This window comes from Conger conger, chromosome 1, assembly GCF_963514075.1.
Source record: "Conger conger chromosome 1, fConCon1.1, whole genome shotgun sequence".
Taxonomy (NCBI): domain Eukaryota; kingdom Metazoa; phylum Chordata; class Actinopteri; order Anguilliformes; family Congridae; genus Conger; species Conger conger.
Window position 1 is genome coordinate 9427172 of NC_083760.1, and position 18963 is coordinate 9446134.

Genomic DNA, 18963 nt, shown 5'->3' on the forward strand with positions numbered 1-18963 from the left:
TAATGAAAGTTTAGAAACCAACAAAGGTACCACACCAAAGGTATACAGGCAGATGTTCCAGCACTGAAAAAAACCAAAAGATCTCAACAAGTATTTTCGTCTGTTTGCTTGTATTTCGACTACAGTCTTAATTCTATTACTTTTATTTTTTACACAAATATTGCCATTGAGGTGAGACAGTTTGACTCATTTCAAGATTTGACAATGGGGTGAGAAAATGTCACTTGTCAAACAAATAGTAACTTAAAACAAGTTTCTTTTGGACTTAATGTTTGAAAATTAGTTTTAAGTCTCATTTCATTTCAAGACTACAACACTTAAGAAAGAACTGTTTGCAGTGAGATAGTTCTCATCTCATGTGTTCCTGTGGTTTTTTTTTTTCAGTTTTTTTCTTTGGCCCTCCAGGCTGGCATACATTAAGCATACGTTTTTAAAGAGACGTCACTGGTCTAAGTTTCATGTCTCTTTTGGGACAGGGGTAAGAGGAGAGGGCACCATCAGGGACTGGGGATGGGGACACTAGGTACCAAGAGGCCAGAGGACAGGGAGGAGGGAGTCGGGGGGGCGGTGGGGCGGTAGGGATCAGATTGAATAAAGGCTCCTGTATCAAGTCCGGCTTTGATTTACCCTTTTGGGAAAAGGGAAAAAAAAAGAAGAAGAAACAGCAAGAGTGTCTTGAAATGAACACCTTGGTGAAACCTGCCGCGGTATAAAGTAACGGAGGTGGGCCTCAACTTGGATCGGGGCCAAACCCTGAGCGCGAACGGGGGCTTCGTTAATGGAGGGGGGGGGGCCCGGGGAGCCTCGGAGCCCAATACATTACCTGCCAATTAGAGAGGGCGGAGGAAGGGGGCCAAACACGGACCATATGGGCGACAGCGAGGGGCCTGACCCCGGGGGGGCCGTCGGCGTTCCCATCAGCCCCTCTCTGCCGGACCGCCGTCGTTTGAAGTCTGACTTAATCGCCGTAACGACCGGCCGCCGCCCACCGTAACGACCGGCCGCCGCAGAACGACCCAAACAAACGGCGCGGAAAACAACCGGATCGATCCGCGGCGGGGGGGGGGGAGGTTGTTACGGTGAGTTTTGCGGTTTTTAACTGTTGAACGGTGCTTTGATGAGTCGATGAGTTTCCCGACCGGAAAGCGCAGCCTTGGAGACGGCCGCTAAAGGGTTCCAGACCCTCCTCTTCCTCCTCCTCCTCGCCTCTCACGGGCGCTAATGCGTCGGGCTGTCTCCGTTCTGCGGGAGGACGGAAAAACCGAGTCACCGTTCGGCTCCTACACCGACCGCAACTAGGGAGCTCGGCAGCTGATAGCGATGATTCCTTACGCCCTGCAGCCAATCGCAGACGCCCCCCGCTGACGCTGCAGCTGTGTGCCTGGCCTCGGACGCCCAGCTGCACGTCACACCCATGGGGCTCCCTTTCGCTGCCGCGGGAGGCCCGTCACGCTCACCTCCGCGAAGCAGACCTGCCGCTGCTTCGCAGATGTATGTTTAATATAATCCGATACTGCTGCTGGCCCTGGCCGTGTCCAGGCCAGTGAAATGCTTGCTGAAACAATGGACAAAAAAAACGAACCCCTTCGTGAGAATTTTAAACTGCCACGAGTTGTGTTGCACTAGCTGATCAGTGTCAGTGCTGCTCTATGCTGATTAGAGTGTCAGTGTTGCTCTGATGAGAGTGTCAGTTCTGCCAATGCTGTTCATCGTGTCAGTGCTGCTCTATACCGATCAGAGAGGCAGTGCTGCTCTATACTGTTCATCATGTCAGTGCTGCACAATGCTGATCAATGTCAGTGCTACTCTATGGTGATCAGTGTCAGTGCTGCTATATGCTGATCAGTGTCAGTGCTGCCCCATGCTGATCAATGTCAGTGCTGCCCCATGCTGATCAATGTCAGTGCTACTCTATGCTGATCAGTGTCAGTGCTGCTCTATGGTGATTAGTGTCAGTGCTGCTATATGCTGCTCAGTGTCCGTGCTGCTATATTGTAATCAGTGTCAGTGCTGCGCCATGCTGATCAGTGTCAGTGCTGCTCCACGCTGATCAGTGTCCGTGCTGCTCCACGCTGATCAGTGTCAGTGCTGCTCCACGCTATGTGGAGGTGACCGCCCTGTATCAGCGCTACGCTATTCAGATCACAGTGTCGGCATGGCAGCTACGTGGAGATCGTGATGTCTGGATCCCTCAGAACACCCCCACCCCGCCCATGCCCTTCTGCTTACCTCACAGCCCAATCAAAACAAGTTAAAAATGGAAAAGGCGAACAATCAGAAGAGCGCGGCTGAAGAAAGCAGATCCGTCCCGCCCCCCCTGGGCCCAGAGGGGCGAGGCCCCGGGCCCCGGGCCCCGGCCAGCTGTGTGCTGGACGACAGGAACCGTTCCCCCAGCCAAGGCTCCTGTCCGCCCTGATCACGGGCCAGGAACAATGCGGCCTATTGTAGCGTCGCTGCCCCTCTGCCTGCGCACGAGCAGGTCCTACTCCACACCGCACTGCTCTGTGGCTCTCTGACACACTCATACGGGTACTTTCACAAGTATACCCACACCTTAGCATACTAATTCCCTCTTTCACAAGTAAACCCACACCTTAGCACACTAATTCCCTCTTTCACAAGTAAACCCACACCTTAGCACACTAACTCCCTTTCACAAGTATACACACACTTTAGCACACTAACTCCCCTTTTCACAAGTATACACACACCTTAGCACACTAATTCCCTCTTTCACAAGTATACACACACTTTAGCACACTATCTCCTTTTTTCACAAGTATACACGCACCTTAGCACACTAACTCCCTCTTTCACAAGCATACCCACACCTTAGCACACTAACTCCCTCTTTCACAAGTATACCCACACCTTAGCACACTAATTCCCTCTTTCACAAGTATACACACACTTTAGCACACTAACTCCCCTTTTCACAAGTATACACACACTTTAGCACACTAACTCCCTCTTTCAAAGTATACACACACCTTAGCACACTAACTCCCTCTTTCACAAGTATACACACACTTTAGCACACTATCTCCTTTTTTCACAAGTATACACGCACCTTAGCACACTAACTCCCTCTTTCACAAGTATACACACACTTTAGCACACTAACTCCCCTTTTCACAAGTATACACACACCTTAGCACACTAACTCCCTCTTTCACAAGTATACACACACTTTAGCACACTAACTCCCCTTTTCACAAGTATACACACACCTTAGCACACTATCTCCTTTTTTCACAAGTATACACACACCTTAGCACACTAATTCCCTCTTTCACAAGTATACACACACTTTAGCACACTAACTCCCCTTTTCACAAGTATACACACACTTTAGCACACTAACTCCCTCTTTCAAAGTATACACACACCTTAGCACACTAACTCCCTCTTTCACAAGTATACACACACTTTAGCACACTATCTCCTTTTTTCACAAGTATACACGCACCTTAGCACACTAACTCCCTCTTTCACAAGTATACACACACTTTAGCACACTAACTCCCCTTTTCACAAGTATACACACACCTTAGCACACTAACTCCCTCTTTCACAAGTATACACACACTTTAGCACACTAACTCCCCTTTTCACAAGTATACACACACCTTAGCACACTATCTCCTTTTTTCACAAGTATACACACACCTTAGCACACTAACTCCCTCTTTCACAAGTATACACACACTTTAGCACACTAACTCCCCTTTTCACAAGTATACACACACCTTAGCACATTAACTCCCTTTTTAGAAAAGAAAATAGAAAATATTTGCTTGTTTTAAGTTACTGTTTGCTTGGCAAATCATGAAATGAGTAAAACTTCAACGCCTCATTGGCAGTAGTTTTGTCTTATTTAGAGAAGAGTAAGAGAAATAAGATTTTAAATGTCAATATAAGACTGAAATACTGACTTAATTTGAGTTGTTTGCTGTGTCTGGTGTGCTCACAGCCAGACCCCCATTGGCTCACAGGACAAACGTTCAGAACACAGGGGCATACGCTCGGTGCAGGACCAAAGTATAAAAAAAGGTTAAACAAAAGAAGGAAATAATGTCTACATACGACTCTTCCGATCCCATGATACATCTCTATTTGTGCGCACGTGCATACACACACACACACTGGCGCACACACAGGGACACACTAAAAACACGCACATAAATACACACACACACACACACACACACACACACACAGGCATACGCACACTCATACACTCACAGGGACACACGCACACAGGGACACACGAACAGGCGCGCACGCACACACACACACACACACAAGCATGCGGGCAGTGTTTTGCTACACATGGATCTTTGTCGGAAAAAAAACAAACATGCCCACTGACTCAGCCACATATCAGCCCCTCCTGCCAAAACTTCTCACCACCGCAGTAATACAAACCCTCACCCAGTAATCTCATGTACTTTTTTATTTACTCTCTGTCTACCCATTCAAACCCCCCCCGCCCCCTCCCGCTTTCCTCCTGGCTCCCTCTGCGACCTTGCTTCCTACCGAAGGTTACGGGAATCGGCTCCGCCTGTTCCAGCTTCCAGCACCAGCTCCCGCTCACTTTCAGCCCAGATAGCCTCCTCTGCTACACTCTCACGCCGTAAACTCCATGACTTTTTTGGTAACGTTGATAACGTGAGCGCCGATGGGGTGAGAGTTTTATTCATTCCAAGATTTGCCAGTGGGGTAAGGTAATTTCACTTGCCAAGCAAAACATAACTTAAAACAAGCTAGTGTTTTATACTTGAGAACTTTTTGTTACATGACGAAACCACATTTTCACGTTAAGACAGACTTTTTTTGCTATGTTTCGGTGTCCAGCACCATCTCTCTGACTCTCACTAGCTTTTAGCCCACATAGCCTCCTTTGCTACATTCTCAGAAATAAAGGCAATATGGGCAATTTTCTGAGAGTGTAAAATCAACCTGACTTCACTCCCTCCTAGGGTTGCGCACCATCTTTTGACACAGACTGTTTTCCTCCCAGAACCAAAACTCTCCTCGTTCCTTCAAAGTGTTTATTGGGTTTTTAACATTGGCCCGGTTCTAGTTACTGAGGCACCTTGCTGTAACTAAAGCACTTTCAGTTCTGGCTGGTTTTAGTCTTCACTGCGCTTTTGGTAACAGCATTTGGGCTTATTCTGCTGTTGTTTCCTTCATTGGCACTCAGAGGGCTCCACTGCGGATGGCAGAGGTGGTTATGGGATTTCTTAGTGCGGGTATTCATACTTCGGACATAATTCACATAATTCGTATTCAGGTCAGCCATATTCACTCTCAGAAATAAAGGTTTGAAAAAGTGGGCCGATACCCTGTAGGTATATAATTAATTTGTACCGTTTCGGGGAAATTTGATCCGTGAAGAACAAAATGTGTTCTTCCACTTATCACCATATTTCTCAGAGTGTTGAAAACAATGTACAAATCTCTCATTAAACATAAGCATTCTCACCACCCCGCCCCCCACCCACCAAAGCAAAGTATGCATTTGAACACCCATTAAAGAAAATGCTTAGTCCAATACGCTGCCACCGAAAAGCTACTTAGAAAGGTTTTTAAGGAAAATCCACCCGGGGGGGGAAGGAGAGCACAAATAGTATTTTTTGTGTTTTGTTTATTTATTTATTTTTATGAATGGGGGTTTGGAGGTTGAGGATTACAGTCTGAGCCGGGCCGGACTCTGTGATCCAGATTTAGGGTCCGTGCGGGATCGGGCGGGGGGGCACGGGGGGGGTCACACAGCTGCCGGAGACTGTGAGATCACCCTGGGAACGTGTGGGCAGCTGCAGGCAAAGAGCGGAGCAGGAAAAGAGAAAAAAGAGAAGATCAGAAACCGGAGAAAAGGCCGCTCTGTCTTTCTCTTTCCCTCCGTTTTTTCTGAAAGTCTTCTGTGTTAATGCCTCTGCATGTATGTGTGTGTGTGTGAGAGTGTGTGTGTGTGTGTGTGAGAGGGTGTGCATGTGTGCGTGTGTGTGTGTGTGTTACCCTCCACTGCCAACGGAGCAGTGTGTGTTTGCCTGTGTGAGAGAGTGTGTGTGTGTGTGTGTGTGTGTATGTGTGTGTGGTGTGTGAGAGTGTGTGTGTGTGTGTGTGTGTGTGGTGTGTGAGAGTGTGTGTGTGTGTATGTGTGTGTGGTGTGTGAGAGTGTGTGTGTGTGTGTGTTACCCTCCACTGCCAATGGAGCAGTGTGTGTGTATGTGTGTGTGGTGTGTGAGAGTGTGTGTGTGTGTGTGTGTGTGTGGTCTGTGAGAGTGTGTGTGTGTGTGTTACCCTCCACTGCCAACAGAGCAATGTGTCCGGGATACAGGGAATCAAGGCTGTGAGTGTGTGTGTGAGAGGTGTGTGTGTTTGTGTGTGAAGTGTGATTGTGTGTGCGTGAGTGTGTGATGGTATTGTGTGTGTATGTGAGGTGTGATTGTGTGTGCTTGTGTGTGATGCTGTGTGTGTATATGTGTGTAAGGTCTGACGGTGTGTGTGTGTGTGTGAGTGTGGCTTGGTGCTCATACAGATCTAGCACAACACGCACATACACACACACACACTGGGAACATCTACGTGTGAGGTTGTAGAATGACCTTCCCCTGACCTTGGTAGCTGGGACCTCATATAACACACCTGCAAGATGCCTGAGTCCACATGCACATTCAGCTGTGACATTGCGGGCAGATCTTCATCACAGATTGTTCCTGTTATTAATAAAATACCCAAGGCTTGTGCCGGGATGAACACCATGGACCAGGTCACTCTGTACTGGGGACAGACATCGAGTCAACGCCAACAGCAGTTTCGTAACCAGCCTGGCCAACAACACGTCCATAAGGGCAGAGCGGGAAGCAGATGTCACATTTTTTATTATATATTTTTCAGTATTTTTTTGTACTTTGAGGCCGGCGTTTTACCTTAACCCATTCAGGGGTACGGACACACCGGGTGTCAGTGGAGTTTTGATAGCCAAACATTCTAATGGTGATGTAACGCCGCTGGCCATTGAGATCAAGAAAGTTCTAGAATTGAAGCAGAATTCCATTGCTGAACATTCCAAAAACTCGGGTCTTGAAAGGGTTCATTCTGCCCATTCCTCCCCTGGCCTCCCTCCTGGAGCCCTGTCGCTCAAATCCAGGGCCGAGAACTGTTGATTTGGTTAGAATTGCTCTTCATGCGGGGTGTCTTGGTGGCGCAGCCTGTAGAGCACTGACCGCATGCTCATTGCGAGCCGCAACGTCAGCGGTTCGAACCGACCCTCCGACATTTGTCGCATGTCTTCCTGTCTCTCTATACTATATACTGTCCTATAAAGCTGAAAAAAGGCCTAAAAAATATCTGTTAAAAAAAGAATTGCCCTTCATGCATGTTTTGCTTTTCATGGATTTGATGTTTTTAACTTGTTGAAGAACTTTGAATTAAAAGCGTCAGCTAAACGACTAAAATGTAAATGTAATGTAAAGGTTCTGATTTGGATTCGAGGGCCAGATTTGAATATCCACGTCACAGAGTCTCTGCTTGCACAGGGAGTCATGGTGTTATCTTAGTCTGCGGTTCGCTGTCCAATCGCGGAAAAGCTGTTACCTAGATCAGGCCGCACCCTGTTCCTGGAGATCTACCAACCTGTAGGTTTTAATGTCAACCCTAATTTGGCACACCTCATTCTGATAATTGGCAGCTGAAGATCTCTAGCTGTTGACTGAGGTGTGCTTTGTTGTTGTTGGAGTGAAAACATACAGGACGGTAGATCTCCAGGAACAGGGGTTGGGCGGCCCTGTCCTCATGAACTTAGATTGTTTCTTGAGCGCATAAAAAAGATACCCCATATATGAACTGCTCCATTTGAAGGATGAATACAATTGTATATCCACCATCCGTACTAACAGACTTTCACCATCCTTACGAACAGACTTTCGTACTGCACTAAGTGCTATCATATGAATGCTAACTTTCTTCTATGCTGTAATCCACAGCCATTGTCATGTAACTCCAGTTTAAATTTAAAGTACATTAGAATTTGGCAGAGATTTCAAATTTATTCCAAGTTAATCATAAGTTTAAAAATATTCCATTGTACCCAACACATTGTTTTGTGACTTGGGGATTATGATCAAAAGATGACAAGATAACAATATGTTCAAAAACATTATTGCCCAATAGCTTACTTCTGAGCCAACAACTGTAAAAAACAAAAAAAACAAAAGGAAAATCTCATACAATACTATATTACATAATACTATATCTGTCAAAGGCCCAGAACTTTACAAAGGAACGTCTTATGTTAAAATGACCTACTGGTGTAATTGGACGCATGATAAAGCATATTTCATTCAGGGACAGATCATTTCTGTGTTGCCTTGCTGACACAGTTGTCTCATCTAGTATTGTGGTATTGCGTCTGGAGTTGGCACAGGGCATGTTGATTTGCATAGTGCCACATAACCGGTGTAATAAACATTTGAAAGTACACTATTGATTGCCACATAACAGTTGAAGGCCGTTCTGAAATCATTAAAACAGGTGTGGTTTCTCTCTCTCTCTCTATCACTCTCACTCCCTCTCTTCCAATATAAGGAAATAAATCAGTTTGACAGTCAAGCAGCAATTCTTCACACCATGGGAACACCTAGCTGACACTGAGTCACTGGTCAAATGTAACCATTTAGCCTGAGGCTCTATGGGGCTCTTTAATGTAAAGTGAAAACACAGTAGAAACAAAGTTTATTAGTATATATGTGTGCGCATGTGTGTGTAAGTATGTACAGTATGTGTATGCAGAAATGTTTGTGTCTGTGTGCGTATGCATATGTGTGTGTTCAAGGATGTATGCATATGCAGTGTGCATCTGTGTGTGGGTATGTGCGTATGTTCGTGTGTGTGTGTGAGTACAGTGTGTGTGCGTGCATGTGTATGTACGTACGTGTGTGTGTGTGCGTGCATGCATGTCTATGTGTGTGTGTGTGTGTGTGTGCGTGCATGTGTATGTACGTACGTGTGTGTGTGTGCGTGCATGCATGTGTATGTGTGTGTGTGTGTGTGTGTGTGTGTGTGAAGTGAATGGTTTCTCTCGGGGAGAGGCGGGGCACGATCACGCTAAGCCTCGAAAAAAGAACCAGAACAAGAAAAAACAAGTCTCATTACCCCCCCCAACCCACCCCCCCCACCCCCGCCGCCCTCCCCTTCCCAGTTTATTAAATGTCTGGTTAACCAGAAATAGCTGGTGGTGGAGAGGAAAGAGGAAAACTGAAAGGGAAAATGGTTTCTGAATTCTGTTTTCCAAAAGGGCAGCGTAAACACAGCGAGAGCAGCACGACTGCTGTGTCATTTCCCACTAAAAGAAAGTGAGGGAAGAGGGGGAACGGATACAGGGAAAAGGAAAGAGAGAACGAGGGACAGAGAGATGGAGAAAAGGAGAGACTCAGTAACATTCAGGGTCACTTCAACTGTACTTCAGTGCCTTTTCATTTCCCGCCCTCTTTCATTCTCAGTTCTTTTTTTTCTTTTCCTTTTTTCACTCAGGTCCTTCCTGGGGATGCGAGCCACTGAAGACATTTCAGCCCCCGAAAGGGAATGAAGGAGCAACAAATTCAGAAACAGAATCTGTCAAAGTTTGTGTGTGTGTGTGTGTGTGTGCGTGTGCATGTGAGAGAGAGAGAGAGAGAGAGAGAGAGAGAGAGAGAGAGAGAGTGTGTGAGAGAGATAGGGAGAGTGTGTGTGTATGTATGTGTGAGAGAGAGCGAGATAGAGAGAGTGTGTGTGTGTGTGTGTGTGAGAGAGAGATAGAGAGAGTGTGTGTGTGTGTGAGAGAGAGAGATAGAGAGAGAGTGTGTGTGTGTGTGTGAGAGAGAGAGTGAGATAGAGTGTGTTTGAGAGAGATAGAGTGTGTGTGTGTGTGAGAGAGAGATAGAGAGAGTGTATATGTGTGTGTGAGAGAGAGAGATAGAGAGAGAGTGTGTGTGTGAGAAAGAGAGAAAGAGGAGGCGCAATAGAAGGAGAAAGAGAAAGAGGGATGGAGGAGGGAGGAGGGAGAGGCATAGCTTTACAAGAGCAGGGAGAACAAAGAGGCCTTTGTGCAAGCACTGAGAGAGAGAGGAGAATCCAGCGCTGGGGAGTGTTTAACAGTGTATACCGACTGCATTCCTGCACTGTGATTACAAGCCGCTTTTAATTTATACTCCTGGAGGAAACAGACTTAACTCTTTCCTGCCCTGCTGCTCTCTCTCTCTCTCTCTCTCTCTCTGTCTCTCTCTCTCTCTCTCTCTCTCTGTCTCCCTCCACCTCGGATGTGTGTGCTGTTCGTCAGCAAAGTCTTCACTGTGTCCTCCGTCTCCAAAGCACGAAGCTGAGTGCACCAGGCTGCCAGACAAAGCAACACCCGGGGCCTGTTCCACAAAGCAGGATTACAGAGTTAGCCGGATGAATATATATGTTTTATATATGGTTTTTTTTTCCACAACCATAGCGTTTAAAAGTAGTGTGCAGCTTCAGTGTGCAGGTTCAGTGTAGTGTGCAGGTTCAGTGTGCTGGTTTAGTGTGCAGGTTTAGTGTGCAGGGTCAGTGTGTAGGTTCAGTGTGCAGGTTCAGTGTGCAGGTTTAGTATGAAGGTTCAGTGTGCAGGTTCAGTGTGCAGGTTCAGTGTAGTGTGCAGGTTCAGTGTGCAGGTTAGTGTGCAGGTTTAGTGTGCAGGTTCAGTGTGTAGGTTCAGTGTGCAGGTTTAGTATGAAGGTTCAGTGTGCAGGTTCAGTGTGCAGGTTCAGTGTAGTGTGCAGGTTCAGTGTGCAGGTTAGTGTGCAGGTTCAGTGTGTAGGTTAGTGTGCAGGTTCAGTGTGCAGGTTTAGTGTGCAGGTTCAGTGTTTAGGTTAGTGTGCAGGTTCAGTGTGCAGGTTCAGTGTGCAGGTTCAGTGTGTAGGTTAGTGTTCAGGTTCAGTGTGCAGGTTCAGTGTGCAGGTTCAGCGTGCAGGTTTAGTGTGCAGGTTCAGTGTGTAGGTCAGTGTGCAGGTTCAGTGTAGTGTGCAGGTTCAGTGTGCAGGTTCAGTGTGCAGGTTCAGTGTGCAGGTTCAGTATGCAGGTTCAGTGTGCAGGTTCAGTGTGCAGGTTCAGTGTGCAGGTTCAGTGTGCAGGTGGGGTCCCTCCAGAGAGGGGGCCAGGTGTTAGCAGCAGGCACCGAGGGATGTTTCAGGAAGTGGGGCGCTCCTCAGAACGTCCCTGGGTCCTAATTCATTCTGTTCTGTCTTCCTCTGACCGAAGGGTCAAGCTGCCTGCTGGTCCCCAGGAGTTATGGTCATGGTCCGAAAGGCACGTGCAGAAATATCCGCTGATTACAGTCTCAAAAATTAAGGTACGGAAAATGCCTAAAAAGGGACATATCCTTGTCGCTGGAGCAGTACCCTATAGGTATAAAAAATTGCTCCCCAAGCCAGCAATTCTGTACTTTCATGGTACATTTGTGAAATCTGATCCTAGAAGAACAAAAATGTCCTTTCTGAGAGTGTACCCATAATGCCCCGAGAGGTCACCCTCGCTAACAGATGTCCTGACCAGCCACTGCGCACAGAAACCAAAACCAATAAACAGAGAGGCCATGTCTGTCTACATTCCCAACACTGTCGTATTGTTCCCTCGGGGGGGAAACACGTCAAAATATCATGGATAGCGTTCACTATCTAATTTAGAAAATAAAATTTGGACCTTGAGTCTCCTGACTTGGCTTGGGCCTGCAAGCAAGCTAGGGGTAAAGAGAGAGAGAGAGAGAGAGGGAAAGAGAGAGAGAGAGAGATGGAAGCCTCCAGAACCCGTACCCACGGTAGGAGAAATCGCGTTCCCACCGTTGGGAAACGGCGGCGGCTCTATCTGAAGTCAGATCGGCGAGCGCAGGAAAGAACCCGTCCGTCGTCCAGTAAACCAAAGCTTTGACTGTTGGCAGGCGAGCGGCTCGACATACTTATGTAAACCATGACACTGCAGTGTTTGGCTTGGCTTGGATCACTGTCTCTCTGCGACAGGGGCAAATTGGGTTAGTGGGAGTCGCCTCGGCCGCACAGACGCACACACGCGGAGAGTACACACCGCTGTAGGTGTCTCATGATTTAGGGCTAACGTTGTTACCCGCCCAGGCATCTATGCAACTTCATAGTAATCACTGTAGTGTAGACCGCCTCTCTCGCTCCTCTCCCTCTGTCTCTATCTCTCTGTCTCTTGCTCTCTCTCTCTCTCTCTCCCCGTCTCTCTCTCATTCTCTGTCGCTCCCTCTCTCCCTCTCTCCCTCCCTCCTTCTTTCCCCCAAATGTCCGTAGCCAGTTTCATAAAGGGGCCGAGGCTCTTTTGTTGACCCCTTCTCTCCCACTCCCTCCCTGGGCAACATGCCACTCAAAGGCCATGGAGAGTGAGAATAAAGAGGAGGGGGGAGAGAAAGAAAGAAAGAAAGAAAGAAAGAAAGAAAGAAAGAAAAAAGAAAGGGGGAGGGGGAATCATGAAAATCTTTTCAACAGAAAAAAAAATAAAGCCTCACAGGATCGAGGTGGCGGTTTTCTGAGAGAGTGAGAAAGAAGAGAGAGAGGGAGAGAGAGAAAGAGAGCGAGAGAGAGGGGTCTGTGAGAATTCATTAATACACTCCCTTTTCTGCTTCATTCCCCCTCCATCTCTTTCCTCTTTTTCTTTTATCTCACTTTAATAACTCCACTCTGTACTTTCAAGGCTCTCTCTCTCTTTTTTTTCCTCCTCCCATCCCGTCTGAAGAAAGGAACTCATTTTAAAGAGCTTAGCAGGAGCAGGAGAAAGGGCCCGGGCGCTGAATAGGTGTGAGGTGCTGAATGTGAAAGAGATTAGGGCCAGTGGAGCTTTGCTTCTTCCACAGGACTGCCAAACACACACACACACACACACACATGCTGGACCAAACACACACACACACACACACACACACACACACACGCTGGACCAAACACACACACGCGCACACACACACACACACACACACGCTGGACCAAACACACACACACACACGCACACACACGCTGGACCAAACACACACACACACACACACACGCTGGACCAAACACACACACGCACACACACTCAGGTCCAAACACACACACACACACACACGCTGGACCGAACACACACACGCACACACACTCAGGTCCAAATACACACACACACACACACGCTGGACCAAACACACACATGCACGCACACTCAGGTCCAAACACACACACACAGACAAGCTGGTCCAAACACGCACACACACAATGGACCAAACACACACACACGCAGATGCGCTGGTCCAAACACACACACACGCAGATGCGCTGGTCCAAACACACACACACGCAAGGTGGACCAAACACACAAACACTGGACCAAACACACACACACTGGACCAAACACACACGCACACACACACGCTGGACCAAACACACACGCACACACACACGCTGGACCAAATACACGCTGGACCAAATACAGCACTAGGCCAAACACACGCAAGTACACACACTGGACCAAACAACGCGAGCACATACTAAACACACTCAAGCACACATCCAGACTGTAATTGTACCTTACACTCCAGCAAGACCGCTGCAGTCTGCCGGCTGTGATCCCCTCCAGTCCCCTCAGTGGTCAGCTGCACAGGCCTGTTCTGGTCCCCCCCCCCTCCCCCAATATCCCTCTTTATACCTAAAAAAAAGACTATAGGTTTTGGTTATGACTGCTCTATGTGTGTTTTGCCATCTATGGATTTGACATTTTTGGATTAGTCTGCTAAATTACTCAAATTGAAATTGAAATGTAACGGACCAAACACACACAAGCACACACACACTGGACCAAACACACACAAACACACACACACTGGACCAAACACACACACACACACACTGGACCAAACACACATAAGCACACACACACTGGACCAAACACACACACACACACACTGGACCAAACACACATAAGCACACACACACTGGACCAAACACACACACACACACACACACACACTGGACCAAACACACACAAGCACACACACACTGGACCAAACACACACAAACACACACACTGGACCAAACACACACAAACACACACACTGGACCAAACACACACAAGCACACACACACTGGACCAAACACACACAAACACACACACTGGACCAAACACACATAAGCACACACACACTGGACCAAACACACACAAGCACACACACGGGACCAAACACACACAAGCACACACACACACACACACACACACTGGACCAAACACACACAAGCACACACACACTGGACCAAATACACACAAGCACACACACACTGGACCAAATACACACAAGCACACACACACACACACACTGGACCAAGCACACACAAGCACACACACACTGGACCAAACACACACAACTACAGTTCATGTGCTGGCTCACACAGAGCACTTTGCTCACCAGCAGCCCTGACCATCTTTTCATCATTCCTCAACAGTCCTCCATCCCAAATTCTGATACACATCAAACATGGCTGACAACCTCTTTCTTCCCACTTTTGTTTCTATTCTATTCCCTCTTCTTTCTCCGGCGCCATTTATCACTCCCCTTCTCACTCTCCATTTCTCTCTCTCTCTCTCTCTCTTTCTCTTTCTCTCTCTCCCTCCTCACTCGAACTCGGCAGTTGTCCAGGGGACACCAATTAAGAAACACTGCCCAACTTTTTTCGAGAGCGCCGCGAACACAATTACAAAAAGACGGATTCGGTAATGGCCGCCTCGCCTTTGTAACGAACGCGGGGGCCGGCGGCCAGGGCCCCTCCCCCCCCCCCGCCTTCACCGCGTCTCTGAGAGTTCACATTCAGGGCCGTCCAGCCATGTCCAGCTGTTTGACCAAAAAAAAAAAAAAAAAGAAGAAGAAAATAAAAAAGGAAAGAGAAAGAACGGCTGGGGGCGGGGGAGGGGAGGAGGGTGTTTTCGGTTTTTTCGGCGCGGGGGGTGGGGGGGGGAAAGCTGGGGCAGGAGGTGGGAGTGCGGAGCGGGTGGGGGTGAGGGGGGAGGGACGGGGGGGAGGAGGGTGTTTTTGGTTTTCGGCGCGGGGGGGAAAGCTGGGGCAGGAGGTGGGAGTGCGGAGCTGGGGTGGGGGGTTGGGGGGCAGTGTAAGTGAAAGTTGGCCCATATGAGATCCCCTTTGCTCAGATAAAAGCTGAAGCAGGGGATTTAATTTGGAGAGAAGATGCATGTTCCCATAGCCCCCCCCCCCCCCCCCCGCCCCCGTTTCCTGCACCCCCACCACGCTCTCCACGCCAAGCCTGAAGCACTGCTCCCCGACCACAGTCCCCTCAAACAGGGGGACCTTTGTCCCTCTCCCCCCCCCCCCCCCCCCCCCACTACTGCTGACCTCCGAGGCACAGTGGACAACTCCCCCACCCCCCACACACACATACAAACACATACACATGCTCACTTAGCCACATATAGATAGGTATTAACACAAAAGCACAGACTGAACTTACACACAAACACACACACACACATCCACACAAACACATGCTCACATAGCTACACATAGACAGGTGTAAACCCAAAAACTTTGACTGAATACACACACACAAAAGCACAGTACACAAACGGACAGACACCCACACACACACACACACACACACAAACACAGTTCCAGTAGATGCACATGAACTACAGTGGTCACAGTGCAGTACAGTCTGTGTTTGGAGGACCAGGTGAAAGACAGGACTGGCTGGTAGGCGCAGAGTACACACTATAAGACAAAAGAAGTGGAAGAGAGAAAAATAAATTATTCCGTTTCCACAGATCCACACATGACCTGCTTCAGCCAGACATGACCTGCTTCAGAGTGTGTACGCTTGTCTATATCAGTGTGTATATACAGGGATCATGGAGTTAAACCCAGGTCAGGCCTGCTTCAGCCAGACATGACCTGCTTCAGAGTGTGTACGCTTGTCTATATCAGTGTGTATATACAGGGATCATGGAGTTAAACCCAGGTCAGGCCTGCTTCAGCCAGACATGACCTGCTTCAGAGTGTGTACGCTTGTCTATATCAGTGTGTATATACAGGGATCATGGAGTTAAACCCAGGTCAGGCCTGCTTCAGCCAGAAGAAGAGTCCTGACGGCAGGGGAGGAGGGTTAGGCCTGAAGCCTTGGGCCATACAGGCTCAAGGGTAACGAGGAGCGTAGAGTGTCCTTTTAGCCTGACCTGGGTTTAACCCCATAATCCCTGTACATACACACAGGCATACACAAGCACACACACACTCTCTCGCGCACACACACACGCATTCACACACCCACACACACGCACATGCCCACAAACCTACACACACTCTCGCACACACACGCACACACACACACGCAGGCATGCACACACACTCACACATACAGACCCACACACACACACACGTGTACAAATGCACATACACACATAAATTAACATGCGGACACACAAACAAACACACACACACACTATCCCCAGCTGTTTCTCTTTCTATGTCCTATAGGCCTGTTCAAATTTAAACACATCACAAGATTCAGGTCCTTTCAGGACAGATAACCACAGACAAACAGAGCCATATACACAATAAAAACCATCCTTATCAATCACACATTTAAAGTGGTAATTCACAACAGAAAATATTAAACTGACGTGTGCGAAACCTTGGATTCCTTTGCGCAGTTCAGGGGTTGTCCGGTTCAGTTCAGTTCACGAGGGTTCGGCTGGCGATAGAGTCCTCTAACGCAGTCTGAAAAGGGATGGTGAAGAAAAGAGAAACTTCTCACCAACAGCGGTTCAACATACAACATCACAACCACTCAACATACAACATACAACATGCTACAGGCCATGCAAAAGAAGATTCTGTCTTAACAAGTGAAATTTTCTTACTCCATTGGTAAATCTTATTATGAGTAAAATTGTCTCACCTCACTAGTCTTATTTAGCAAAAGAAAAATAAATAAGATTTTTAAGTCTAAATATAAGAATTGAATTCTCATTGAGACTGACTTATTGTTTGGTTTTTGCAGTGCATACATGGGTCATAACCAAGAACACACACACACACAAGACCCCCCCCCCCCTCCCCGCTCTCTGATCTAACACTGTTTGTTGTGACAATACCTGGATTAAGGGGATCTGGGTGCACTCGTACAGATTTTCCGCCCCACTGGTAAGAGGAGGTGAGCTAGTGACCCCATAGGCCAGTTCTCCCAGGGTACTGACGAACGCACACCGCGCTAACTAATCACAGCGAGTAGCACCTCTAACACTAAATAAGACGAAAATATGGGGTGAAACAGTTTGACTCTTTTCAAGATTTGCCAATGGGGTTACGAAAATATAGCTTGTCAAGCAAACTTAAAACAAGCTAAATATTTTCCTATCTGAAAGAAAAAAAGGTGAGATTTAAAGTATCATTCCTAAGACAAAGACGCTTGTTAAGACGCTTGTTAAGACAGACGTGTTTTTACAGTGCGTTACTGGAGCCAGAGCGTCCTAGCCGTCTGTCAGTGGGAGAAAAACGCGGTAACATCCGCCTCACCTGTCAGATGAGAGGCCGCATTAAAAGCCTCAGGAATCCTGGCTGCCTCTTCCCCCTCATTCATGCCCGTCTCAGGGGAAGCATGTTAATTGCCCTTCAGTACCTGAGGTCCTTTCCATTGATCTTTAACCAGGACACACACCCCCCCTCATACCCCCCACCTGAGCCACGCCCGCTTCTGAGCAACAGCCAATCAGCAGGATTAGATTTTATACATGTTATTTTACTGAATAATCACACCCTGATTTAAAAAAAAACCACAGAAATGAATTACACATGATGTAAAAACACACCCCGGTGGGGGGAAAATGGTGGCAAGAAAACCAAATTCCATGACGGGAAAAAATCTGTGAAGCTCTAGAGGGGTGGTCCATTCTTCACTGGCCTCGTGTGAAGTAGAGCTAGAATGGATGTCACAGAAATAAAATAATGGATCTACCACAGCAAATAAAAGGGTAGAGCTCATTACAGTCAAGGTAGTAAAATAGCTAGAAAGTAGAAATCCAAATGTAAGCCTTGAGGCTTGGATGTCTGTACTGAAATGGCCATAGGTATAAGTACAGAAGGATGGTGAGTGTTAATTGAACTTTAACAAAGTTTACACAAGTCCGAGAGGGATCGTACACACTATCAAGGTTAAATCCACTCTATCAGACATGATCTAACACTGCGCATTTTACTGTGAGTGACACTGTACACTCAGTGAGCAAGGCCATGAGATTCTCATTGCCCCTTGGCCTGTGTGTGTGTGTGTGTGTGTGTGTGTGTGTGTGTGTCTGTGCATGTGTGTGTGCGTGTGTGTGTGTGTCTGCGCGTGTGTGTGTGTGTGTGTGTGCGTGAGTGTGTGTGTGTGTGTGTGTGTGTGTGTGTGTGCGCGCGTGCGTACACACACAGCTGTTTGCTCCTCAGTGCTCATAGCTGGACAGCAGGATGACGATATTACTGTATGGCCATATCACATCATCATATCATATCTTGGGGCGAGGGCACCTAAAACATTTAATTTCCTGTGTGGATTACTCACAGACACACTGAGGACAAGGAGGAAACACATGGGAGATGGGAGCCGGTTACCATGACCACGGAAAATATTCGCCGCCGCATTCCGCGCAGAGCTGGAAGGGGAGGGGAATTATGTCACCGGAACACGTGACGTTCGTTTCTGACGCTGTTGCCGAAATCGTAACCTCACACGATCGCTCACGGAGGCCCGGAGCAGGAATGGTGACGGTCCGGTTCCCCCCCGGTCGTCCGTTTGTGTTGTCCTCCGAGGCGGCGGGCTCCACCCAAAAAATAAGTCAAAAAATAAGACGAGGGATTCTCCCTCATTCCATACATTTTCCTTACTGGCACTCGACAATGCTAAAGTAACAGGAAATGTCCATAAGTTCTGGATG